The following is a 26,667-nucleotide window of genomic DNA, read 5'->3' on the forward strand; positions in this document are numbered from 1 at the left end:
CTGCTCTATTGTTCAGGCAGACAGGCTGGCACCAGGGACAGGGGAGTGGAAGACAGTTTTCAAAGTGGTTTCCAGAGGACTGTAGCATCTTTAGTAGCCACACCTCTGAGTTGGGCTAGGGAGATCTGGATGCTGAGGGAGGGGTTCTGCTGTGTTGGGAGTAGGAAGAAGGCCAAATGACAAACTTCCCAGGAAGTGGTCATCAGGAAGGAGGGAACCTGATAGCCCATTGGCTACTAACTACGCCTACCAGGAGTGCACTTTCAGAATATAAAATGGGTACCCCCTGCAGCCAGAACTCAGATCTTAATTGGACTAGAAGAAGAAAGCTTGAAGAAGGATTGCCCTCCTGCCATGTGGCACCAGAAGAGGGAGGCTGCACTGGCGTGGACTGCACCTGCTGAAACCGGTAGTTAGCAAATAAGAGAGACTCTGTCTGCTGTGTCCTGATAATGAAGAAGTTGCCTCCAGAGCTCAGCCAAAGCAAAGAGACTCATAGGCTCACTTAGTTGACTTCATTTCCACAGCACAGGGCCACAACAGCTGAAAAGCCTACTGGGGTAAGTTGGTACCCCATTATCTTCAGACCGCTGCTGTGAAGCACCAGTGACTAGGACCCGATGCCCAAAGTTGCACCCGAGGTTGCTGAGCCCAGGCGAGTCATTGGAGTGCAGCTTGGTCAGCAAGAAGCCCTGTTATTGCCCAGGGAAGGATTTGCCTGTGACCCTGATACCAGGTGATCCAGTCCCCAAGTAGAATATCCGTAAGGGCTTTGTTAAATGGGGGTAATGGTTCGGCTGAAGCACCACAGTCAGGACATTCATCTTCACTGCAACTGTGGGCAATTGAAGGTTCAAGACCTCAGCTGCACTCCGCGCCACCATTTCAAATGAGGCACCCTCCTCTGTAGATACAGTGGGGGGGAGACCAGACCTGTGTCTGGTGAGGTGTCCAAACCACTGGCATCTGCCAGGTACTTTTACTACTTTTCCCCTGGTTTATCAAGTGGATGGTGGTAGCCATAAGGAACCTCAGACCCCTCCGAGTCATCACCTTCTCCAGGCCTGTCAAAGAAAGGACACTAGCTCTGGTTTGGAGGGCATGGTGCTGGCCTACAATGCCTATCTGGCTAAGTGTCGGCCCCTTCGACTGCAGGAGGAGGACTGTCCTGTGAGGAAGATGGAGTTGAGGGCACAGGGAGAGGTAAGTTGTGAATACCACATCCTTTGTGGCCAGTCTGGGGCAATCAAGATCACTTGGACCCCATCGAGGTGAATCGACCCAAGGAATCAAGGGTATGGGAGGAAACGCATTAAGAAGCTGGAAGCTCCAGCTCAATTGAAATGTGTCTTCCAATACTTCCTGCATCAAATACTGGATGCTGCAGAATGACGAGCAGTGTACATTTTCTTGAGTGGTAAAGAGGTCTAGCCAGGGAGTCCCACATAGCTGGAAGAGGAATAACACCGCCTGCATGTAAGTTGAGCACCCCGGCGAGGTGACTTGCAGCCATACAAATCTGGAGATCCTGAACCCAGGAGTCGTCAAGCATCTTTGCAGAGAAGAGATGACCCCCACTCCTCCTTACTTGCAGTAGTGTTTTACGTCAAGATTTGGACTGACTGACCGTGAAGGGAAGGGAGAAAGGTATTGAGAGCCAGACATATCATCCGCAATTCTAGCAGATTCATATGAAACAATTGTTCCTCTGCGGACCACAGGCCTCTGATCTCCAGATCCTACAGATGTCCTCCCCATATTAAAGTGGAGGCATCTGTTATGACTGTGGACACCGAAGATCTCCATTGTGTTGAAACCACTGCTTGCAGAGGTACGCCTGGAGGGCCCTCATGTGCCAGTTTGCATGGCGCTACCAGGCCTAGCAGGCGAAAAACCTTCAGGACTGGAATAACCACTCCATCCTGAATCATCAGAATCATAGCCTGAATGTCATTAATCCTCTGAGGAGGAGGGGAGGCTCATTCACAGTTGTGTCCAGTACTGCCCGTCTAAACAGGGAGTGCCAAGAGGTCTCTAGGAGAGATTTGGGCCTGTTGATAGAAAAGCCCAGTTCAAACAACAGCTGAGTTGTTACCTGCAAGTGATGCAACACCGACCTTCTGAGATGGGCCGCTACCACCACCAACACCTTTGTGAAGACAGGAGGGGTAGAAGTAGGGCCAAACAGGTGGACCACAAACTGATAATATTTGAACCCTACGTGAAACAGAGATACTTGCTGAGTGACTACAGAATAGGGATGCAAAAGCAAGCATCCTGCAAGTAGATTGACACCATCTAGTATTTTTTCTAAAGTGCAAGAAGCACCTAAGCTAGGGTGCACATCTTGAACTTTTCTTTTTTGAGAAACCAATTCAAAATCCTGAGGTCTATGATCAGTCGTAAATGACTATCCTTCTTGGGAATTAGGAAATAATGTGAATAGTATCCCTGACCCCTTTCCTGCTCTGGGACCAACTTCACTGTGCCCTTGTGAAATAGGGATTGGACTTCCTGTTGGAGAAGCTGAAGATGGTCTGCAGAAAGTGAATTCAATCTGGGTGTAAAAGGTGGGGGGAATTCTTGGAAGGGTAGGGCATACCCCTTTTTGACAATACTTAACATCCAAAAGTCTAATGATATGTACCTCCACTGGTGCCGACCCTGGGACACTCCCCCTCCCACTGGTAAGGCATACTATAAGAGGAAAAACTAAAGCAGCTTTCCTGTGTTTTCAGCACAGGACGAAAGGTATGAGGTGGGAAATGGTGGGAGGGGAATGGCCAGCTGTCTACCTCTACCATGCCCTCTGTATGACTTATAGAGGGGGTCTGCAGATTGCTGCTGTTCAGGTTGCTGCTGCAGGCACCCACTAAATGAAAATCCTCTAAAGAAGCTGCAAAGTCCTTAGAATTGCCTGTAATCCTGAGGCTGATTCCCAAGGAACAAGCTATGGCATTGCTGTCCTTCAAACATTCTAAAGCAGAATATGCCTTAGCCCTGGATAGGTAAGAGCCATCAAAGGTCAAATCCATAAGGGTGTTCTGCACATACTATGAAAAACCAGAACTCCTCAGAAATGCATGTCTTCCAGTAGAAATTTAAGTGCCCATTGCCCTTGCCACAGATTCAGCCATATCCAGTCCCGCCATAATACCCTGATTGGGTGCTGCTTATACATTTTTCAATGGTTACAAAAAATGACCTTGGTAGTCATCAGGCAATTTAGGAACAGAATGCACAGAATACAGGAGGACATGAATGTACCTCCCCAGTAAACAAGTAGCTTTAGGGGATTATAGGGCCATGCTTCCAGATGAGAAAATCTTTTTAGCTCCATCTTCTTGGACTCGCTATCCAGAGGTGAGGTGGGAAATGAGCCTGGAGTTCAGCTTTGATGAGCATGAGGCTTGAACAACCAGATTCTCTGGTATAGGATGTGAGGACAAAAAGAGAGGATCTCCAGGAGACAGCTTATATCGTCTGGCTTTCGGCCTTGAAACAGATGTGGCTGTTATCAGTTCCTGCCATGTATTCATGATTGGTTCTGTCAAAATCTAATTGAAGGGTAGCAGTGGCTCAGAGAATTCTGAAGAGGAATGCAGAGGGAGTATTAGATTCAGCTCAGTGGTCGGAAGGGATAAATCTAACATATCTGATCCCCAGCTTTCCTGATGATGGAATGGTACATAGTGATTTCAGGAGATTAAATGCCTTTTGCAGATAGCAATTCCCATTCTGGGGATGTATCCAAACCACTTGACTCTCTTAACCCTTCAAGCTCTGGGTCCGTTGAGGGCTGCTCAACAACTCTCCCTCTTCTTGGGAGTCTCATCCTTCAAATCAGTTGTTGGGCCTCTCTTCTGGATCTGTGCCTTGGATTCTGATTAATGTGAGCTCGTATGCGCTGTCAGCTACGCCATTATCCGCACCAGTGAAATCTGCAATTGCACCAGAGAAGTCAGAAGGGACACCAGAGTTGTAGCTTGTGATGTCAGGCAGAAGTAGTTGGCACCGGTAGTGTCACCTGCTGCATTGACAAAACGTTTAGAGAAAGTAGTACCCAAAAGAGGTGGCATCCTCTTCCTAGAGATTTCCATTGGTGCCAGAGTTGGCCAGGGGATCCAGAATCCGGGCCAGCGACATAAATGGCATAAAGGGTGCCTGCTGATATGGTGTTGAAAAGCCTCCCGGGGAATAAGCTAAATGACTCATGGAGCCCGCAGGTGCCTCAGATGGAACCATCGGCCTATTGCAAATATTGAACACAACATTAAAAAAGTAACTAGGGTCCAAGCCAGAGTTGGAAATGCTGTGTACATCTTTTCCTTTTGTGATTGAGTAACTGGATCTGAAGGCAGCATTGCACTTGGTACTACAGGAGAAGTCGAAAGAGCAGTTGGCATCGAAGGCTGACATCGGCGCCAGAGATGGAGTTGGTGTGACCTCCTGACCATCTTCCTCCAAGAGCGGTTGTGATGAAACCGGCCTCAGTGACCTGTCCTTTGACGAGCGATGTCAGGGCATATGACACTGCTTCTGGTTATGCTTCTTACTTGTTGACTTTGAAGAATGAGGATATGGAACCCGGATTTTGGACAAGAACCTCTTTTTTTCATCTCATGATCTGGCCATAAACAATTTTGCCTCGCTCCCTTTCAGAGCCTTCTGATTAATTTTTTGGCAACTGAAACAGGCCTTGACATCATGATCCAAACTCAAATACCAAAGACAGTTGTCATGAGGATCAAAAATAGACATCTGACCCTCACAGTCCTTGCAAGGTTTAAAACCTGACTTCCGATGCTGCAACAATTTACAAACACCTATACTTTAAGAGATGAAACATTGAAAATGCAACAATTTCCAAACAGAGAGTATGAAAAAATCATTATGCACTGAAGGCGTGGAAAAAAGGGAGCTGATATCAGTATGTTGATAGGGGCTCCCACCTCTGCCAAACCCACAAAAATTGTAAAAGGATTGAAAGTCACTGGAAGGTGGCAGAAGCTGAAGAGTAGGTGAACATGCCATGGCATTTAGAGTCTATTATCTCAAGCGCATGATCTGTTTTATCACTGAAGAGGTGCACCCTGTCAATAGGAAGATCCATTAGACTGGACATCAAAGGAAAATTTGGATGTCCGTTCCCAGTTATGGCGATGTATGGAAACAGAAGTCCCCATAGCACGTGCAATGGAATCAGCTATATGGAGCCTGGATTTAATTATATGATGAAATGCACTCTGGTCATAAACAATACTTCCTGAAAATCCCCCTTCATGTACTCAGGAATGTGAGGCAGCATCATCTGGGCCATGTTCCATAAGACGTGGGTTGAATGAGTCAGAAGACAGCATTTAAGGATTTCAGCACCACTCTCCCTGCCGAGAATGCCTTTGTGCCCCAATTCTCCTCTCTCTTAGACTCCCTGTACGAAGGAAAAGTATGGAAAAGAACAGTGCAGTCATCTAGCACCAAGCTGTAGCAGTGAGCCACAAGTCTATCAACAGCTGGCATAGGTGAGAACTTCTCCCAAGCCCCCAGGACAGGTGACAGTAAGGCCTTATTGAAAGGTAGCAAGGGTTCTGCTAAGGCTGATAATTGCATGAGGGCGTCAGTAAGGACATTGGTTTTCATCTCTGCTGTAGGGAGCTGTAAATTGAAGGCCTCAGCAGCCTTTAACATAATTTGATGGATGAATACTACTGGCATTGAGGGCCCAGCTGTTAACTCCATGGTGTGTTCTGCTTAGGTGTTCAGACCCCTTGCTCTAGACAGGCCTGGTCTGGGTCATCATATGGTAGGTACGCCACAGGGTCAGAGTCTGCGCCAAATGTAATGGAGACAAGTTCTGTGCACCTCCTCTTCTAGTGAGCATCGGGCTTCCCTATGGAAATGGATTTTTGGATCCACATCAGCCTGCTGTGCCAGTGGCTCTGTACCCGAAGATCTCTCCACTGCTCCCATAATACTCTTTCCTTTCAGTACGATCTCACTACCTCTACCAATCAGACGTGTTCCTCTCACCATCTCCAACCATCAAACTCACATCATCCAACAGGTTCAACATTGCTAGATATCACACTCACCTATTGTTCACCAGACTTTCACCATTGCTAGCCATCACACTGTCACTTCATTCACCACAGCCACAACCTTTATTACCTTTTATAGTCTCACATTACGGCCGTGTTTCACCATTACTACCCATCACACTCTCGCATCACTCAACACAAGCCTAACCATCGCTAGCCATTATGCTCCCATCACTGACCACAGTCTCACCATTGCTGATCATCACACTCACATCACTCAGCAGTCTTAGATCTACCCATCACACTCTTGCTTCACTCACCACAGCATCCCCTCCACTATCCTTTGCAATCCAACACAACAACTCAGCAGTGACATTCTCACAGAGTTCACTAGTCTCAACATTGCTACCAAACGCTCTCATGTCACTCACCACATTTTCACCATAGCAACCTATCACACTTTTTCAGCACTCACCAGTCGGTCATTACTATCCACTGCCACTACTATCCTTTGCCACTACACTCCACATCACTCACCACTCTCATCAGTGATAACCATCTGACATAGTCCATCAGCCTCATCATAGCATTCTAACAACACTCACCACAGCCTTACCATCACTACCCATTACACTATGACTTCAAATAGCCATTATCATAATTGCTACCCATGGTAACTGACCATAGTCTCACCATTGCTAGTCATCAGATTCTTAAGTGACTCACCAAAGTCTCAGCATCAATATCTACTACGTTCTCAGTTTTGCTTCTAATCACACTGTTGTATCACTCATCAATCTCATCTTCATGAACTATCACAGCCACGCCACTGCTGCTAATACTCACACATCACTTATACAGTCTCACCACTGAAACCCATCACATCTCACATTACTCACTAGTCCCACCATTGTTACCCATCACATTCTCACATTAACCACCTCAGATTTATCATTGGTACACATGACACTCTCCCATCTCTCACCTGTCTCACCAAAGTTAGTCACCGCACAATAAAATCACTGACCAATCTCACCATTGCTACTCACACACTCTCAGATCACTTGTCACAGTGTCACCATCTTAGACATCACTCTCCAGTCCCACCATCGCTTCACATCACACTCCCACATCACTCACCTGTCTCACCAATGTTAGTCCCCGCACGAGAAAATCACTGACCAATCTCACCATTGCTACTCACACACTCTCAGATCACTTGTCAAAGTGTCACCATCTTAGACATCACTCTCAAGTCCCCCCATCGCTACACATCACACTCCCACATCATTCACCAGTTTCAGCAATGTTAGTCTTCACACTCGTCGCTCATCAGTCTCACTATTGCTACCCACCACATTTTGAAACTACAATCACGTCCTGGCACACTCTTGAGTTACTCACCAATTCTACCATAGCTATCGATTATGCTGTCAGATCTCTGGCCAGGACAAAGCCCTTGATGGCATGTGCCTATCTGGAGAGAAGGTTGACTCCATCTGGTTTGCTTGAAAAACAACACATGAGCCTCGACGTGCTCCCTTGGTCTGACCTCCATGGTGAAGCTATTCTACCAGGAGTAGCATAATTTTTCTGGCCACTCCACCTCACAGCAGTCCTGTCATTAACACATTTCTGGGACTGGCAGACTGAACTACCCACCTGGCAATTTATGTGGGGAAAGCACATTCTGCCAGTGGTTCAAGCCCTGACAGACTGCACTAGCTACCGGGCATTTGATGCCATTTTAGCACTTTACTTCCAGATGGACTGTGCTATCTGCACGGCATTTCAAGCAAGGGAAATGCTTCCTCTAAGCACTTCATACCTTAATAGACTGCACTACCTGCCTGGAATTTCAAACAAAGGCAGCACATCCTGTCACAATGTCAGAACCTGACAGACTGCGCTGTGTGTGGCATTTCAAGCAAGGAAAGCGCAAAATATTCGCTCTTCATTCTCCGACTGCTGCTCTACTTACCTGACAGCTACAGACTGATGTGTTTCTTTCTTCTCCGACACTGGATTGGTACTGTCAGCAGTTCATTCTCTGACAGTCTGCAGACTGTGTCTGACATGTCAAGTGACGGAAGCGCATTATGTCAGTGGTTCGCGCCCTGACAGTCTGCAGACTGTGTCTGACTTATCAAGTGAGGGGAGCGCATTCAGTCAGTGGCTTCCTCATGCAGACTGCTATCTGCTTGGGATTTCAAGCGAGGGAAAAGTATCCCGTCAGCAGTCCCCATCCTGACAAATCACACTCCACGCTTAAAATTCCTACCAAGAGAATACCAGCCAGTCAGTGGTCCATGCATCGACAGACTGTGCTTTCTTCTTGGCAGGACCGGCTTTAGAGCTGGTGGCGCCCTGTGGGGTGGTCTATTTTGGCATCCCACACCCCATGACCACCTCCTCGGATTCCCTAACTACCACCCAGCAAATGTGCCCCTCATCTCTCCATAGCCCGCCTTTCACATATTCATTTGTTTTAAAAGGCTGGCTTTACTAATCCACTCAGCTATCCACATAAAATATAGTTCTGTTCTTTGCAGCAGGCATATTAACCCTCTGCATATTCTTCTTCTATGCTGCTTTATGGCTGGTCAAAGCTGCCACTGAACAAAACTCTCATCTCTCTCCCTAGCAGGAACATTAATCACAAGAGGTATCTTCATATTTTAATTGCTTCTTGAAGGCTGGACACACAAGAAACTTTTCAAGAGGTGCTTCTAAATCGCAAGCTTCTAAGTTATTGCTCAAGACAGCGCCCCCCTGAGGGCAGCACCCAATGCGGTCGCACCGCCCTAAAGCCAGGCCTGCTTCTTGGCATTTGAAGCAAAGGGGGCATTGTCTTGTCAATAGGTCACATGCCGACAGACTGCACTCCGTGGCTTGAGTATCAAACAAGGAAAGGAACATTCTGTCAAAATTTCACACTCTGAGATAGAGGGAGTTGTAAATGGCTACAGACTGATGTGTTTGTGGGTGTTCTCAAACTTTAAAGGCAAATCACGCCCAGTTTACTCAGTGGCTGCCTTGTGCATGGGATTTTAACCCTTGTAATATCATCTATGGTATAATATTATGTAGGAGAAAATGATTCTACATCTTCAAGGCTATCTTTTTTAATATCACGCAGACAAACGCCTTTGTGAATGTGGCCATGGTATCTAGTTTGCATGTGGTTTGTATATGTTTGCACAGGGAAAGTCCCTATTTCTAATATAATTTGATTTGTACACATTTATGTGTATTTCCCCCAAAATAATAAACCTTATTTTATTGTACCTAAATATTAATAAAAAAATTAGATTCATGTTATTTGCTATCTATTTTTGCAGTATTTACATTTTCTAATTGCAATACAAAAATAAAAAACGTTAACAAGTACAAAGTGAATAAAGTAACAACACCAGAGAATCGTTATTAATATTTTTATGTTAAAAATCAAAGTAAAACGCCTTCAGAAAGTGAACTAAAGGATAATAGCATAAACATGAAATTAATATAATATGTAGCAGAGAAACAAGGAAAAATGAAATGCCTTGTGCAGAGCAAAAGGAGAAGCAGAATCTGTCAATTAAGTCTGCCATATACAGCTTCCTTTAGTTGCATAAATACGCCCATTAAATCCAGGCGCATGCGCAAAACAATAGGTAGCACATTTGCAAGCTCATTGTTAACCAAAGGATCTCTGAGCAGTATGAACGGAATTAATTGAAACAATTGTTATGAGACATTAACTCGTTGGTGTTGGCTACAGGAATGGGGATTTTACAAACAAGTGAGGAGTAAAAACCATATTACCCTTGAAAGGGCTAACCAATTTATATAAATCATCTCGCACAGAACTCTGAATACTTAGTTCAAGAAAATAAAAAAAATGTGACTTACAATGTCTTGTGCACCGTATTTCTTCGCCCTGATTCAGAATGAAAAGACAAGTGATGTATTTTACAGAAAGATTGTTTGGATACAACATACGATACACAAATATTTTAGCACTCATATAAGCAAATGGCAGCTTCTTGGGTAGGGTTGTGTGTATTTTTTTTTTATTATTACGCACGTGCAATCGTGCGTAAACCCAGGTTATTGAGCTACGAGTATCCTGCATGCAGTCTGTTTTCCTAATGTTTGTACTGATTGTGATTGAGAGTTGGCTTCAGCATAAAATGCCTCTCTGTAGCTCTGAGTGTGCTTGTTCTCTGCAGCCATGTGTATTTTTTTTATAGGAGCTCAATCAATGATTAACACCCAACACTAGGCTAATTGCATCACATGTAAATTCTTTTTTAGGTATGCTTAACAGATTATGGGCTTTATTCAAAGTCTGGCGGTATGTACTTTGTGAATCAAGGTTACTGAGGACACAACGTCCACCACCATGATGGACAGAGGCCCGCCACAATCAGAAATCCACTGCTGGCTATTTTCAAGACTAGGTGGGTGAAAGTAGGAGGAACATTCACGCTCAGAAATACATCAGCCGTGACCGAATGCATGCTCATCCAGCATCTCACACTCAAGCTAGCCAAGTCTGTGTCCTGAGAAAAGTAGAGATTTCTAGCCACAAGTACCGATGGTGGCTTTTTTGGTGTTCAAAAAATGACTCAACTCAGGGTATGATTGTGTGTGGTAGGTTAAGGTAGCCTGTGACCACTTTAGCTCCTAATATAATAATGGAATCTAAGTCCTATGACTCCATCAGTAACTCTAGGAGAAGCATGTGACTAAAGAGTTGAAGGGATTCACATATGGTCTTTATCAAAAGAATTCCAAATGGTGAGCACTGATGAACAAGTTACTTATCTTCAGTAACAAATGATCTGGTAGAGACCATATCTAGCCGAGATTCCTTACCTTTGAATTTCCCAGGTGTCTGATTGGATCCAGAAGATTTTTTGTGAGCAGTACCCCTGCGCAACAGTTGGTGGCATCGAATGGCCACTTACATATGTGCCAGCTCCACATGCTGACGTCCATGGAGCCATGAAATGCACTGACACTGGTGTGTGCGAACTAGGGCGCTGAAAGGGATTATCCCTAACCCTAGAAATCTGTCCGCAGAGCGGGGAAGATGGGTTGGTCAGTAAAACATCTGTGGCTAGATATTGTCTCTACTAGATAATGCGTTACTGAAAGCAAGTAACAGCCCCAGATTCCTCACAATTGTATAGATACCAAAGCAATAACATCCTTGGCGGTGGTCTGAAGACGAATGTTAAACTAGGAAGTCCTGCAGAACCAAACAGCTGAAATGGCCGTCCCTGGAGACCTGACTGTCCAGGCTGTAGTGTTTGGTAAACGTGTGCAGGGACAACCACGTTGTTGTCTGGCAGATGTCCAGGACTGGGACTCCACATGCTAATACAGTGGTTGCAGCTTTAGCTCTGGTGGAATGAGCCTTTAAGCCTTTAGTCTTCTGCTTCTTGGCCAGTGCGTAGCAGATTTTAATGCGGAGAATGGCACAATGTGAAATGGTTAATTTCTGCACTGCCCAACTCTTCTTCATTCCAACATACCCCATAAAGAGTTGGTCATCCATTCAACACTCTCTTGTGCGATCAAGGTAGAACAACAATGCTCTTTTTGGGTCCAGATGGTGGAGGTGCTCCATTTCTTTGGAGGAATGTAAAGGAACGTAGAAAGTGGACAAGGTGACAGATTGGCCCACATGAAATGGTGTCTCCACTTTCTGGTGGAAAGAGGCCCTTCTGCAAAGCCCCAGTTTGTCTGGGAAAACAGACAAGTAGGGAGTCTTGGATGACAAAGCCTGCAGCTCACTCACCCTCTGGCAGATGTTATTGCCATGAGAACTGCTGTTTTTATCCAGAACAGCTGGAGGGCTTGAAAGGAGCACACAATCAGGAATGTGGGAACCAAATTAAGGTTCCACTGAGGCATATTGAAAGGCAAAGGAAGAAACATATGTGCAAAACCCCTAAGACACCTTTGTACATTAGGGGACTAAAATATAGAGTGTTGGTCAGGCAGCCACAGGTAGGCAGACAGAGCAGAAAGCTAACCCTTCAGAGTAGCCAAAACAGAGCCCTGCTAGGCAAGGGTAAGAATGAAGAGAAGGATATCAGTGAAAGAAGCAGGAAATGGGTGGATTTCTCTGTATTATAAAATGCTAACTTTTTCCTTCAGCAGGCGAATACCAACTTGGTAGAGGAACGCCTTTCTGCCAGAATTACATTACAGACTTTGGGAGCAAGGTCAAAAAGGTTGAAAGCTGTGAACTGTCACTGATCAATCTCCATGAAAGAAGGCGGAGAGTTAACAGGTTTGGGTGAAGGGACAGCTTGATCGGAGGATCAGTGCTCATGCTGAGCAGCTGGAGATACCAGACTCTGTGCCCAGCCCAGAGCCACAAGGATGACTTTGGCCCGGTCTCTCTAGGTCTTCTTGAGAGCTCTGGACAGGAGTGGTATGGGTGGTAAGCCGTACAGAAGACCTGAGCTCCACTCAAGATGAAAAGCATCTCCGAGTGAGAGCCACCTTGGAAAAGTCCAGAGCGCAAAACTGTTGACAGTATGCATTCTCGGAGGAGGTGAACAGATCTAATCAAGTCTCTCCCCACTGATGAAAGAGACATTGTGCCACTTCCAGATGGAGATGCCATTCGTGATCCACTAGACATTGGCAGCTGAGTTAATCTGCTCTGGTGTTCAGGTAACCTGCCAGATGTTGAACCACCAGTGATATGCCCTGTTGTTCTAGCCATGGACAGAGGTGCAGGGCCTCATGACAGAGGGTCCACAACCCCAACGGCCCTGTTTGTTGCAGTACCACATGACAGTGGTTTTGTCCGTGAACACCTGCACTAGCCATCCCTTGATGGAAGGAAGGAAGGCCTTCAATGCCTGATGGATTTCTTGGAGCTCCAGCATGTTGATGTGAAGTCGCTTTTCTGCCGGAGATCAGGGTTCTCTGAATTGCACCTCCCCTAGATGGTCACCCCATCCTAGAAGTGACGCATCTGTCACTACTGTGAGATTTCATTGGGAAAGGGAGACCCACCTCTGCACGTCTTTTCAATCAGTCAATCACTGAGATTTGTAGAGTGCAATCTTGTCACCCCAGGGATCGTTCAGGCGCTGGGGGGAGTCTGTGAGCCATGGCCAGCTGGTGATGGAGGTCTTAAAGTAATGGCTTTAGCTGTCTTCTGAAGTCTTTCAGAGATGGGAAGGTGCACAGGTGAAGGGGGTGAGCGTTACAGGACTTGGCATCGAGATAGGAGCGGGAGCGGCCACCAAGGCATTCCCAACGGATGCGGAGGATGTAAGCCAGGTCGAGGTTGGCAGAGCAGAGCTCTCTGGTGAGTTGGTGGAATGTGATGCATTTGTTGATATAGGCAGGTCCAACATCGTGGAGGGTTTTGTAGGCGTGCGTGAGGAGCTTGTAATGGCATCTTTGCAGGATAGGGAGTTAGTGGAGGGCCCTGAGGTGGGGACACATGCTGGTTCTTCTGAGGAGGTTGAGGATGAGTCTTACTGCTGCATTCTGGATGGTCTGGAGGTGATTCAGGAGCTGCTTTGTGGCTCTGGCTCAGAGAGCGTTGCCATTGTTGAGGTGGCTGGACATGAGGGCCTGGGTGACTGTCTTCCTGTTCGCAATGGGGATCCATTGGAAGATCTTGCAGAGCATGCAGAGGACATGGAAGCAGGAATAGATCTGGATCATGTCAGAGAGATTCCCCTAATGCTGTGCCTTCTGGAAAGTCAGGTCCCACTGTAAAGCCCACATATGCCATCTGGCATGCGTCACAAGCAGGATGCAGGAGGCCCAGCAGCCTCAGAGTCATTCTCACTGAAATTCAGGATAGAGGCTGAAACATCGGTATCACAGCCTTAATATCTTAGACTCGCTGCACAGGAGATAAGACCGAAACTACACTATGGTCAGAACAGCTCTGATGAAAGGGAGCGGCTGAGATGGAGTCAGGTGTGACTTTAGCATGTTTATAGTGAACTCCAGCGAATGCAGGAGGTTTGCCGTAGTCTGAAGGTGGGAGACAACAAGAAAACAGCTTGTGGTGAGCTTGCCTTCAACAGCCAGTCATCAAGATAGGGGAAGACTGCCACCCCTGATCTCTGCAGATGAGCTGCGACCACTGACATCACTTTAATGGACACCGAGTGGCGCTGGTAACACCAAAGGGGAGCACAGTGAATTGGAAGTGCTTGTGACCTACCATAAACAGCAGGTAGCGCCAATGGGCAGGCAGGCTGGGGATATGGAAATAAGTGTCCTTCAAGTCCTTCGCTACCAACCAGTCTCCTGGGTCCATGGCACTCAAGTCCTGAGCCAATGTGAGCATCTTGAATATCTCCTTCTTGAGGAAGAGATTGAGGGTCTGCAGATCTAAGATAAGCTGAAGACCTTTATTCTTTTTGAGTATCAGATAGTAGTGGGAATAACAACCACTGCCTATTTCTGACATCAAAACCCTCTCTACATCCCCCTTGGCCAAGAGAGCCATGATTTCCTTGAGGAGCAAGGACAGCTGATCATGAGATGGAGGTACATGGGGAGAGGAGAATTTGAAGGGGAGGGAGTAGTCGCTCTGAATGATCTGTAAGACCTACCTGTCCGATGTTATGGACTGCCAGTGGTAGAGATGATGGCTGATTCTGCCACTAACTGGATGCCCAGGATCTTGTAGGGCAAGATTAGGAAGGCTTAGGGACTGTGGCTGCTGGGGGGTATGAACCGCACCCTACTCCACGCAGAGGCTGGGCAGCTTACGAGGGATGTGTGACTGGGATAAGGTTGGTGTGGTCCAAAGCCCCTTCTATAGCCACAAAATGAGCAAACGGCAGACTGGGGGTGACGTGGGGCAGCTGAGAGGCCCAAGGGCTTGGCTGTAGCCTGCGAGTACTTAAAGTGCACCAGCGCTGAGTTTGCCTTGTCTCCGAAGAGACAATTGCCATCAAAGGGCATGTCCATAAGGGAAGCCTGGGTATTCCCTGAAAAGCCAGATGTTCTCATCCAGGCGTGGCATCAAAGCACCACTGTCGAGGAACTGCTCTGCCTAGCAAGCCAGTTGTGTCTAAACCACAGCTGATGGCGAACTTTGCTGCATCTCTCACATCTTTGACAGCTTGGGAGAGGATTGCCCGGACCTCCTCCGGGACCTGTGGCAGCACTTGCACAATTGTGTCCCACAAACTGTGGGAATAGTGGCCCAATAAGCATGCGGTGTTCACTGACCTCAGGGCTGGTGGAAGAAAATGTTTTCTTTCCTAAGCTATCCTGCCTCTTGGATTCCCTTTGTGGTGCTGCGGCAAGGAATGTGCCATAGGAAGTAGAAGCCTTGACCAGCAACCTTTCTGGAGTTGAGTGTTGGGTGAGAAATTATCGGTTCCCTGGGGCTGGGCGATGGTGTCGGGTAATTGTCCTGTTCGCAGGAGCACCTATGCTGGGCTTGGACCAGGTTCCCAGAAGGACATCCGTTAGTGCTTCATTAAAAGAGAGTGGGCTTCTGAAGAGAAAGCTCCCAGCTCGCATATGTCCCTCCCTCCTCCTAAGGAGGAGAAAGCATGCCAGTATTCAGAGACCTATCCAGCCTGTTGGCATCACCCAGTTCCTCACAATAGTCCATGTTTGGCCTTCTATCTGGTATCCTAAAGGGTCCAGTGACCCCTCTCTTTCTTCCCCAAGGCCCTACTCTTCCGAATAGGGCTCAGGCGCATACTTTGGACACGTGGATCTTGTAACCACAAGAATCAACGTTGGTCGACTCTGTGTCAGATTTGGGAAACTAAATAGGGCTGGCACCGCCGGTAGGCACCAGGAGCATTGGGGAAGGTCGCGGTGGCACGCCGGTCACTGGTCTGCATCCACGATTAGATCCACAGGGGCTCATCAGGGTCGAGGCTGAAGCTACTACTGCAGATCCTGATGGGCCCTATTTGACGCTGTCGGGCCCGACGGTGTTCTGGAGGGTTTAGCCCACTCAAAAACGCATCGCACGGCCTCGTAAAAGTCTTTTATGTGAGTGAGGGGTGCTCCGGCTTCCGGAAAAGTGGGGAGGTGCGAAGCCCAACGTAGTGACAAATCCACAGAATTGTGCCTCCATCGCCGATACCAGAAGGTAATTTTTTCAAAAAAACGAATTCGCGAAAATGTCGAAAAAGGTCTGTCAAAAAATGACAGCGGGGTAGCTCTCCTCTGGATCAGCACTAACTGGTGAGGAAAGAAAAGAACTGATGTCAGTGTGCCAAGGTGGTGTCTATATAGGTGACCACCATGTCATTTCCAGTGCAGACGATACCAAAGATGCCACGCGGAGCCGATCAACGCTGCCTACTGACGCACAGGGGTACTGCCCATGAAAAACCTTCCAGATCCAGTATGACGCTTGGGAAATTCAAAGGTAAGGAATCTGTGGCTAGACGTCTCTAGGGAAGTGTGTTTCCAAAAGCGTCCTACATAGAACATCTGAAAAGTAGACTCTAAATAATGGACAACATAGAAGGATGAGAGATGTAATGAAATGCAGTAAACTTACCATGCTCTTCATTTCTGCATCCATGTTACTTAATAGTAATTCTTTTTCATTACTGAAAGATAAAATGATGGGGAGATAAGAGTGGCATGTTTGGTGAAATGCATATAAAGCTCACAATATAATTTAAGTTGATAAACTGTGTTGATTCACTGGTGCTTTCAGAACATTTTACTTTAAAGGAAAGTTTTGACTCTATTAAAAACAGCCTTTTAATTGGAGTACATAACGGAGAGGATTTAATGAGTGATTGGTGGGGTCCCAAAATCTCTTTAAAACTGACGCTCTGTGTTACCGTATGCTGCTTGCATTTCAACTACTTAGACACATTTAACCAATGAGACTCCATAAATGAGACCCCTTCAGTTTCCTTGTAGCTGAACCATAAATTGGCCATACTAGCATATAAAGGCAGTCCCATCATTGAACCAGATGGATCAGCCAAGGTCATAGGTTATGAATTGGCAGTTTGGCTGATTAGCACCAATCCAGGAATATATTCCGAAGTACACTCCAATCAGAATTTCTCAAGTCTCCCACTGAAGCTTGAAACTGCTGTGAGACCAGTAGGTGCTGCAAGAGTTGAAAGTGGAGAGACTGGCCAAACCTAATCAGAAGTGGAACGTTTGTGAGCTCATACTTGATCTCAGAAGAGCTTTATGCATCAGCTAGGAACTCTATTTAGGGGAAACCAAGAGGCACTAACTGCAGAAAGTTTGCTTTAGCATTTCTCTGGAGCTAGCAGTAAGTTCTCCTCATGTGACATAAGCAGAAAGAGTTTTTAATATCGGAACACAGAAATATCAAGAAAATAATATTGTGATACAGAAATATTGTGATGCAGAAATCTTGTCAAGAATATTGTTTTTCAAGTAAATAATATCTTTTACAAGAATGATGTTGTTAGTATTGTTTTCAAAAGCATAGTTGTAAAGAATATTGTTTTTTAATTATTTTAATGTTTTAGTTCATATATTAATTTTATGTGTTATTTTTGTTTGTATAATTGTTATAAATTTTTTAAAATATAGTTTGTAATTTTAAGTGATCTAGAATTTTTAATGTAATTCTTAATAGTAATTTATAGTGTGGAAGCGGGTTGTTAGATGTGTAGGGGATACAGTGGGAAGTTAGTTAAGTAATAATTGATTATTGATAATTTTTAAGTAAGTATGTGATTGATATTAATGATGTGCATTATGTAATACTAGTTTAATTAACTGTATTATAAGTGTGGGATGCTATATTTGTAGGGGTATGGGGACATTAATTAGGTAATAATTAAGAAATAATTGTCAATTTATTAATAATTATTTACAGTATTATAAATTATGTAAATTATCAAATCATTTATTTTAGATGCCTTTTAGGTGTGGATTGCTGGGTTTGTAGGGGTATAGGATGGGAAGAGAATTAAGTAATTACTAATTAATAATACTAGTTAATGATATTCTGGTTGATTATGTAGTACTGAATTATTTTAGTTATATTTTTGCTGTAGGCTGCTATATTTGTAAGGGTATAGGTGGAAGGTCAAGTAAGTAATAATTAACAATTAGCTTTCAATTTATTATTAATTATTTAATTGCTTATTATGTAAATTATGTAATAATTATTTATTTGAGTTACATTTTTGGTGTGGGTTGCTGGGTTTGTAGGGGTAAAGGATGGGACATTAATTATGTTATTATTAATTCATAAGAAGTTACTAATTTATTATTAATTATCAGAGTGAATAATTATTTATATTATGTAATACTGAATTATTTAATTTCTATTTTAGCTGCGGGCTGCTAGATTTGTAGGGATGCAGGGTGGGAAGTTAATAAAGTCATATTTAATAAATAATAATTATTGTATAATTAAATATTTAATTGATTAATAGTTATGTCAATTGTGTAATACATTTTTCAATATTATTTATAGTTTAGGTGTGGACTTCTGGGTTTGTAGGGTCGTTGGGTGGGAAGTATATAAGTTGTTAATTATTAATTGATGAATAATTGTTAATAAGTTATTTCATTGTATCTGAATCATGTAAATTGTGTTTTACTAATCTATATTAAGTATTGGTTCCTAGGCTTGTAGGGGTAGGGTAGCGAGTTAATTAAGTAATAATTAAATGACTATTATTTTTAAATTTCAAATTACTTATACATTGTTTATTCATTTTGTAAATTGCTAAATTGTGTCTATTTATATAGTCACAAAAAAAGCAAAGGTTACAGGGACATTATAGTTAGGTTCACCTTTTACCCACTCAGAACCATAGAAATTCAGCAGTTATAGGTATACTTATAGTTACACTTATGTTAAGAAACTATAACTTGTAGCCTAAAGTTACTTTCCACCACAAGTCTTCAGATAAGTATATTTATAAGTATACCTGTAAGTGCTGAATTCTATGGTTTTGTGTGGGTAAAACATAAACCTAACTATAACATTCCGGTAATGTTTGTTTTTTAGTGAATTTTTTATTTATTTTTTAACGTAAAGTAATATATAAATTTGGTACATTAAAATAACCACTGCTGTACATGTCTTTGCCGTGCACGATGAGGGCTGACTGCAGCGCCTGCGGCCAACTCCCTCCCCCACCACATGCACCCATGCCTATGCTGCGCATGGCCGTGCTATGCTGTGTGAGTTTTTTTTCCATTAATCATCAGATCCGCGGGACCCGCCAGTCCTCTGGCGGTACCCGAGGATATACGGATGATCCCCTGCTCTAGATACACATATTTGTTTTTCCTTTAATATCTCCAAAACTAATGAATAGGTTTATTCCAAATAACAAAAATAGCTCCTTCTGGACGAAGAGCTAGCTTTCTGCCAGACTGGTGTAATTCTGTCCAGTGGTTCTGGCTATGATCATGTCTAAAATCCCTATTTGAAATTGCAAGGGGAAAACATGTTTTGGGACCAATGTTCCCTGTAAGGTGTGCACGTGAGCGTGCACTCACCCTTCCTTCCCCCACCGCACAGGCCCCTTTGTCAAGCGTGCACGTTTTTGCAACATCACGTCACTGCCTGCATCATGCGGGAGAGAGGACGCCAGCGCTGCGTTTACAAAATAGAAACAGCGCGAAAACAGGGTCACTCTTCATGGCCGAGCAGGAAGGACATCTTCAAAGACTTCTGTTGAGCAGGGCGAAAAACGAAAGTGAAGCCACTCAAGGACAGATCACCGCATTCAAGCAGGTACGTGTATTTAGATGGCCTCGGGGCACAGAAGGCATCTGTGAAAGAAAGACGTGCTGAGACCACACGAGGCACAGCAGCGTTTCATTGTAGTGTTCCAGGATGGTTTAGACATGCTGGTTTCCAGTGTAATGAGGCCGTTTCTCAACCTTTCATGCTCCGGCCTCTGCTATCTTTCTTCAAAGCTTTGCACAAAAGCGCCAAAGCAAATACAGACAACATGGAAACATGAAAAAAACATTTCAGACTTAGGGGGTCATTCTGACCCTGGCGGTCGAGCACCGCCAACAGGCTGGCGGTGCTTCCATGGGCATTCTGACCGCGGCGGTACAGCCGCGGTCAGAAACGAAAAACCGGCGGTGTCACGCCAGTTTCCCGCTGCCCCAGGGAATCCTCCACGGCGGCGCTGCTTGCAGCGCCGCCATGGGGATTCCGACCCCCTTACCGCCATCCTGTTCCTGGTGGTTTTCACCTCCAGGAACAGGATGGCGGTAACGGGTGTCGTGGGGCCCCTGGGGGCCCCACATTGATTTTCAGTGTCTGCCAAGCAGACACTGAAAATCGCGACGGGTGCCACTGCACCCGTCGCACGCCTTCAACTTCGCCGGCTCCATTCGGAGACGGCTTCCTCGTTGAAGGCGCTTTCCCGCTGGGCTGGCGGGCGGCCTTCTGGCGGTCGCCCGCCAGCCCAGCGGGAAAGCCAGAATGGCCGCCGCAGTCATTTGACCGGGCGTACGGTTACCGCCGCCGGCGGAAGTCAGAATGACCCCCTTAATTATTTTTAATAAATCACTGGTATGATACTAACATACAAATTTTAGCTTAGAAAAGATTCAGAGTATCTACATTATTGAACCTGGGGGAAATCCATTTAAAAATTGCCTTTTATCTGAGTATATAAAATGTGCTGCAATTATTTAAAGAGATAATGGTTTGGCTAAAAGTTTTAGTCCCGTAATCTACTTTTATTTTCATCAAAGGAGAAAATCATCTCCCTGAACACATTTTCACATCGTTATTTATGAGATGAAACAGTAAAAAAACTGTTCGCTCTTTAAAAGAGCTGTAAACGCGAACCACTTCGGGGTTGAGGCGGAGGGGGTAGTAAGCACTGTATCAATGCTTTAAACTGAAATATGGAAGTGCAGGTACTCGTTATTTAGAGTACCTATTTGCTCCTGAGAAGTCCCTGTACTTTCCCATGAACGGTATAGCAGCAATACTGAGAAGCGCAGGTACTTTCCCTTTCAAATTAAAGAAGTGTAGGTACTCTATAGTACCAATTTCCTCTTGAAATCCAGTGATTAAAACTAAATTGGGACATTCTCTGTATTGAGATTCCACAAGGCATTGTCGTCTCCTAAAATCAAGCAGTTTATGAAACACAACTGTGCACTTTCGACAGATTCGATAAAAAAAAAAAAACACAAGTGTATTGATAAATGGGGTAAAAAACGACTATTAAGCACTGACCTTCTATGGGCCCTGTTCCGGACGGTGTCCAGTCCAAGAGAGAGAGTGAGCTCTGTAAGAGACAGAGAGCGCGTAGCCCTGAGAGGGGATGTCCCATCCCTTTGACTCAGAAACAAAGCAGGCAGGAGCTGCAGTCATCCCTGGATCGACCACGCCCCTTAGAGCTTGTGACGTAGGCTTTCTCTTTGCTCCTTAAGCCATCTGACAACATGACATGATATGAGACTCCCAAAGTTAAAAGTGCTTGGTAGCCAATGAAAGAATTATGTTTCCAACATTCCGTTTTTTCTTTTTTGCTTTGCTGTAGAAAATATTAATTAATTGATGTGAGAAGGTACTGTACGGTGAGTACCTGTACTTCTTGCATTTGAAAAGTAAAACTTCATCACTTCTCTGTGCTGGTGCAATACTTTCAAGGGGGAATACCGACTCTCCTCCGTGCACACATCTCCTCTCGGACAGCGAGATTTAGCACTGCTATCCGCGGTTTGATAATTCAACCACTACTACACCGTGCCTTTTTGTCCACACCAGGCTCCGCTCCTTATGGGTAAGCGCCTTATTCAGAATGTATTGCATAGTACTACTCTTCTGCCGAGTCCTCACAGCTTGAGCCTTCGATCACTGCAGGTGGTTACCAATCATTTTACCAAGTACCTCCACCATTCATTTAGTCTAAAAACGTGCCTCTCCACCCCCTTGGAACGGGCACCACGTGGGTCGTTTGCTCAATGCCATTTGCACTAACACATGTTGACCAGTACATAAGGATGCAGACTCTAGTGGCTCTGCTGAATGAACGTCCACGGACTAAACTAGTACGTTTATTTCCTTTTTCTGAAAGTGCTTGTCACGTACACTGGATGTATTCCTGTGGTTGTGTGTGTTTGTTCGGATGAAGCACTCAAGTTAATTATGACTACTTGCCCACTTTACCCCCAGTCCACAAGAGCCTGAAAAAGCTAGCCCCTCACATAACATTACCAATTTATTGTCCCTTACAAGCCTTGTGAACAGGATCTACATCTAGTAATGGACAAGAATGCTGACCGACACTTTGAAGACGTGCAGGAAGAATACTTAGTCCAAGTGCATAGGCAAAGGACTTGTGTGATCACATCAGTTTCACAGGTTAACGCACAATGTGACCTTCAAACTGTGCTGTAACTTACACCTCTCATATGACCCACTTTTGGCAAAACTACCACTCATTACACCTTTGTTACTTTAATTGCTCAATTTAATTAGTGTAGGAAAGTACCATCTTGACTGGCATGTTACCCCCATTTTTACATGTATGTAAGTTTGTTTTGCCCATCTCACTGGGATCCTGCTAGCCAGGACCCCAGTGCTCATAGTTTGTTGCCTGAATGTGTGTACCTGTGTAGTGACTAACTGTGTCACTGAGGCTCTGCTAACCAGAACCTCAGTGGTTATGCTCTCTCTACCTTTAAATCTGTCACTATAGGCTAGTGACCACGTTTACCAATTTCAATTTGCACACTGGAACACCCTTATAATTCCCTAGTATATGGTACCTAGGTACCCAGGGTAATGGGGTTCCAGGAGATCCCTATGGGCTGCAGCATTTATTTTGCCACCCATAGGGAGCTCAAACAAACCTGTACACAGGACTGCCACTGCAGCCTGAGTGAAATAACACACACGTTATTTCACAGCCATTTTCACTGCACTTAAGTAACGTATAAGTCACCTATATGTCTAACCTTCACTTGCTGAACGTTAGGTGCAAAGTTACTAAGTGTGAGGTCACCCTTGCACTAGCAAAGTTGCCCCCACATAGTTCAGGGCCATTTCCCCAGATTTTGTGAGCTACATATAGGTCAATACCTATGTGTAGATTCACAATGGTAACTCCAAATATGGCCATGTAACATGTCTAAGATCATGGAATTGTCCTCCCATGCCAAATCTGGTGTTGGGGTGCCAATCCCATGCATCCCCGGGGCTCCAATATGGACACCAGGTACACCCAAACCAGCTCTCTGGGGTTTTCTCTGCAGCTACCGCTGCTGCCACCCCACAGACAGGGTTCTGCCCTCCTGGGGTCTGGGCAGCCCAATCCCAGGAAGGCAGAACAAAGAATTTCCTCTGAGAGGGAGTGTTACACCCTCTCCCTTTGAAAATAGGTTTTAAGGGCTGGGGAGGGGTAGCCTCTTCCAGCCTCTGGAAATGTTTTGAAGGGCACATATAGTGCCCTCCTTGCAGAAGCCAGTCTACACCGGTTCAGGAAACCCCCAGTCCCTGCTCTGGTGGGAAACTGGACAAAGGAAAGGGGAGTGACTACTCCCCTGTCCATCACCACCCCAGGGCAGGGGTGGTGCCCAGAGCTCCTCCAGTGTGTCCCAGACCTCTGCCATCTTGGATCCAGAGGTGTGAAGGTACTCTGGAGGCCTCTGAATGGCCAGTGCCAGCAGTTGACGTCAGAGACCCCTCCTGATAGTTGCTTACCTGACTAGGTGGCCAATCCTCCTCTGAGGGCTATTTAGGGTCTCTCCAGTGGGCTTTTTCTCAGATAACGACTTGCAAGAATTCACCAGAGTTCCTCTGCACCTCTCTCTTCGACTTCTGCCAAGGATCGACCACTGACTGCTCCAGGACGCCTGCAAAACTGCAACAAAGTAGCAAGAAGACTACCAGCGACATTATAGCGCCTAATCCTGCCGGCTTTCTTAACTGTTTTCTGGTGGTGCATGCTTTGGGGGCTGCCTACCTTCATCCTGCACTGGAAGCCACGAAGAAATCGCCTGTCTGTTGACAGAATCTTCCCCCTGCTTCAGCAGGCACCAAACTTCAGCATCACCGGTACTCTGGGACCCCTCTCATCCTGACGAGCGTGGCCCCTGGAACACAGGTGGTAGACCTAAGTGACCCAGACTGTCCAGTGGTCCAACTGTCCAAATTTGGAGGAGGTAAGTCCTTGCCTCCCCTCTCCGGACAGTAATCCTGTGCACCGCGTGAACTGCTGCTGCTCGGGCTTCTGTGCACATTTCCACAAAACCCTTCGTGCACAGCCAAGTCCTGCATTGCTCAACTCCCTGAGTTGATCTCTGGCTTTGTGGAACCCTTTTTTGCAGTGTTGAGATGATCACCATGTTTAGACTGCTTGAACCCATGTTCAAGGACTTCTGTGGGTGTTACCTTCTTGTGCATGGGCTCTCTACGTTGCTGAGGGCCCCCTCTGTCTCCTCTCCCAAGTGGCGACATCCTGGTCCTTCCTGAGCCCGGGCAGCACCCTTTTTCTCCAACCGCGACTCCTGCAGCTAGCAAGGCTTGTTTGCGGTCTTTTGCCAAAGAAACAACTCTGCATCCTCCAGCACTCCGTGGGACATCTGCTGCACAAAGGAGAAGTTCCTAGCACCTTTCGTTGTTGAAGAATCTTCAGCTTCTTCCATCCGGAGGCAGCCATTTTGCACCTTCATCTGGGGTTTAGTGGTCTCCTGCCCCCCCGGACACTTTTGCAACTCTTGGACTTGGTCCCCTTCCTTTGCAGGTCCTCAGGTCCAGGAATCCGTCTTCAGTGTGTTGCAGTCTGTTGTGGTGTTTGCAAAATCCTCTATCCAGACTTTAGTGTGTTTCTGGGGAAATAGTAGTACTTTACTTCTACTTTCCAGGGTCTTGGGGTGGGGTATCTTGGACACCCTTAGTGTTTTCTTACATTTCCAGCGACCCTCTACACACTACACTGGCCTAGGGGTCCATTCGTGGTTCGCATTCCACTTTCTTAGTATATGGTTTGTGTTGCACCTAGGCCTATTGCATCCTATTGTATTCTACAGTTTTTGCACTACTTTCTGACTGTTTTTACCTACCTGATTTTGGTTTGTGTGTATATTTTGTGTATTTTAATTACCTCCTAAGGGAGTATATCATCTGAGATATTTTTGGCGCATTGTCACTAAAATAAAGTACCTTTATTTTTAGTAACTCGGAGTATTGTCTTTCTTATGATATAGTACCTATATGATATAAGTGGTATAGTAGGACCTTTGCATGTCTCCTGGTTCAGCCTAAGATGCTCTGCTACAGCTACCTCTATCAGCCTAAGCTGCTAGAACACTACTAATCTACTAATAAGGGATACCTGGACCTGGCACAAGGTGTAAGTACCATCAGGTACCCACTATAAGCCAGGCCATCCTCCTACAATTAGTACCACCGCTTCATGTAATTGTTCTGTGGAGGATGGACTGCAGAAGAAGAGTAATGTGAATTTAACCTTTTTTACACTGGTTTCATGGGGGACAATTGGTTCAGAATGAAACCAGATTTGTGTTTTTAACCTTCTACCGCCCACGCACATTGAATCTGTAAGCAATGTATAGCGAAATAGCATTAATTACTGCAGTGTTTTATATCACATTGTTGTGTGTCTCATCAATGCAAAAAATAAAAGGTGGTGTGTTATTGCAGGTATGTAACTGAAGGCAGTGTCACTCATGTCAGAGCTTTATGGATGTAGAATGTGATTGTTCATGGTTCCACCAGATTCTTCTGCCTTAGTGATGAGAGCTCCCAGAGGACTGGGTAGCTCTCCCCACTTTCAGCTGGGGGGGTACATGTTAGACCTGACAGCCTTCGGTGGTCATCCCACAACTTTTTGCCTGCCTCCCCCCACTTTTTTTACACAGTTTTTGCTGGTTTTAGGACTCTGCTCACAGTACCACTGCTAACCAGTGCTAAAGTTCATATGCTCTCTCCCTTAATCCTGGTATCTTTGGTTAATTCCCAATTAGCATATTGTATTTACCTATTAGTCCCTAGTGAAGTGCACTACATGTGCCCAGGGCCTGTAAATTAAAAAAGTAAAAGGCAGGACTCTGTTTGTGCCGTATTAGCGTGATTCTTTTTACGCTAATTCGTCGCAAAATTAATTCCACAGCACACTTTATTAAATCCTCTAACGTTGCAGTCAGAGCAGAAAAGTAACCATTAATCTCCAGGATAAAATAAGCAGCAAATTGTAAGAAGACATAAGCTGGCACTGGACTTCTGTCGTTGACCCCACAGCAAATGTGACAAGACAACAACAAGACTTAAAGGCACCTTCATTGCTTATTCATTGTCTGAATGAACAAAACACTTTTTTTTGTCAGCTTGTCAGAACGAGCCAGTAGGCCTAAAAATGGCTCACCCTTATAAATCTGATGAGTCATAGCGAGTGGCTGAGCAGATAACTGGAGGCCTGTAAAGGCTGCATCATCGAAGGTCTAACGCGTGATGTAGGTTTCCAAACGGATCTAAACTGAAATCCCAGTTAACTACTCAATTGTTCTGGAACTGTCATGCATAATGTTTTTATAACTCCTATAACCTATGCTAAATACCTTCTTTCCAATTATAGCCGGTCACCATCTGGATTTGAACTGCCAGGTGTGAGTACCAAGGAAGACCAGGTAATTCTGTAGATGTTCCAGG

General features: G+C 45.3%; 1 long non-coding RNA gene across 1 annotated transcript in view; it reads right to left on the bottom strand.

Moving 5' to 3' along the window:
- Positions 1 to 21,397, bottom strand: part of LOC138249233 (uncharacterized) — a 232,870-nt gene extending 211,473 nt beyond the window's left edge. The window contains exon 1 of the long non-coding RNA XR_011194798.1: positions 21,229 to 21,397. This is a non-coding gene — a long non-coding RNA (uncharacterized lncRNA). The remainder of the gene's footprint in view (positions 1 to 21,228) is intronic.
- Between the last annotated feature and the right edge of the window lie 5,270 nt (positions 21,398 to 26,667).

Source organism: Pleurodeles waltl, chromosome 8 (genome assembly GCF_031143425.1).
Source record: "Pleurodeles waltl isolate 20211129_DDA chromosome 8, aPleWal1.hap1.20221129, whole genome shotgun sequence".
NCBI classification, from domain to species: domain Eukaryota; kingdom Metazoa; phylum Chordata; class Amphibia; order Caudata; family Salamandridae; genus Pleurodeles; species Pleurodeles waltl.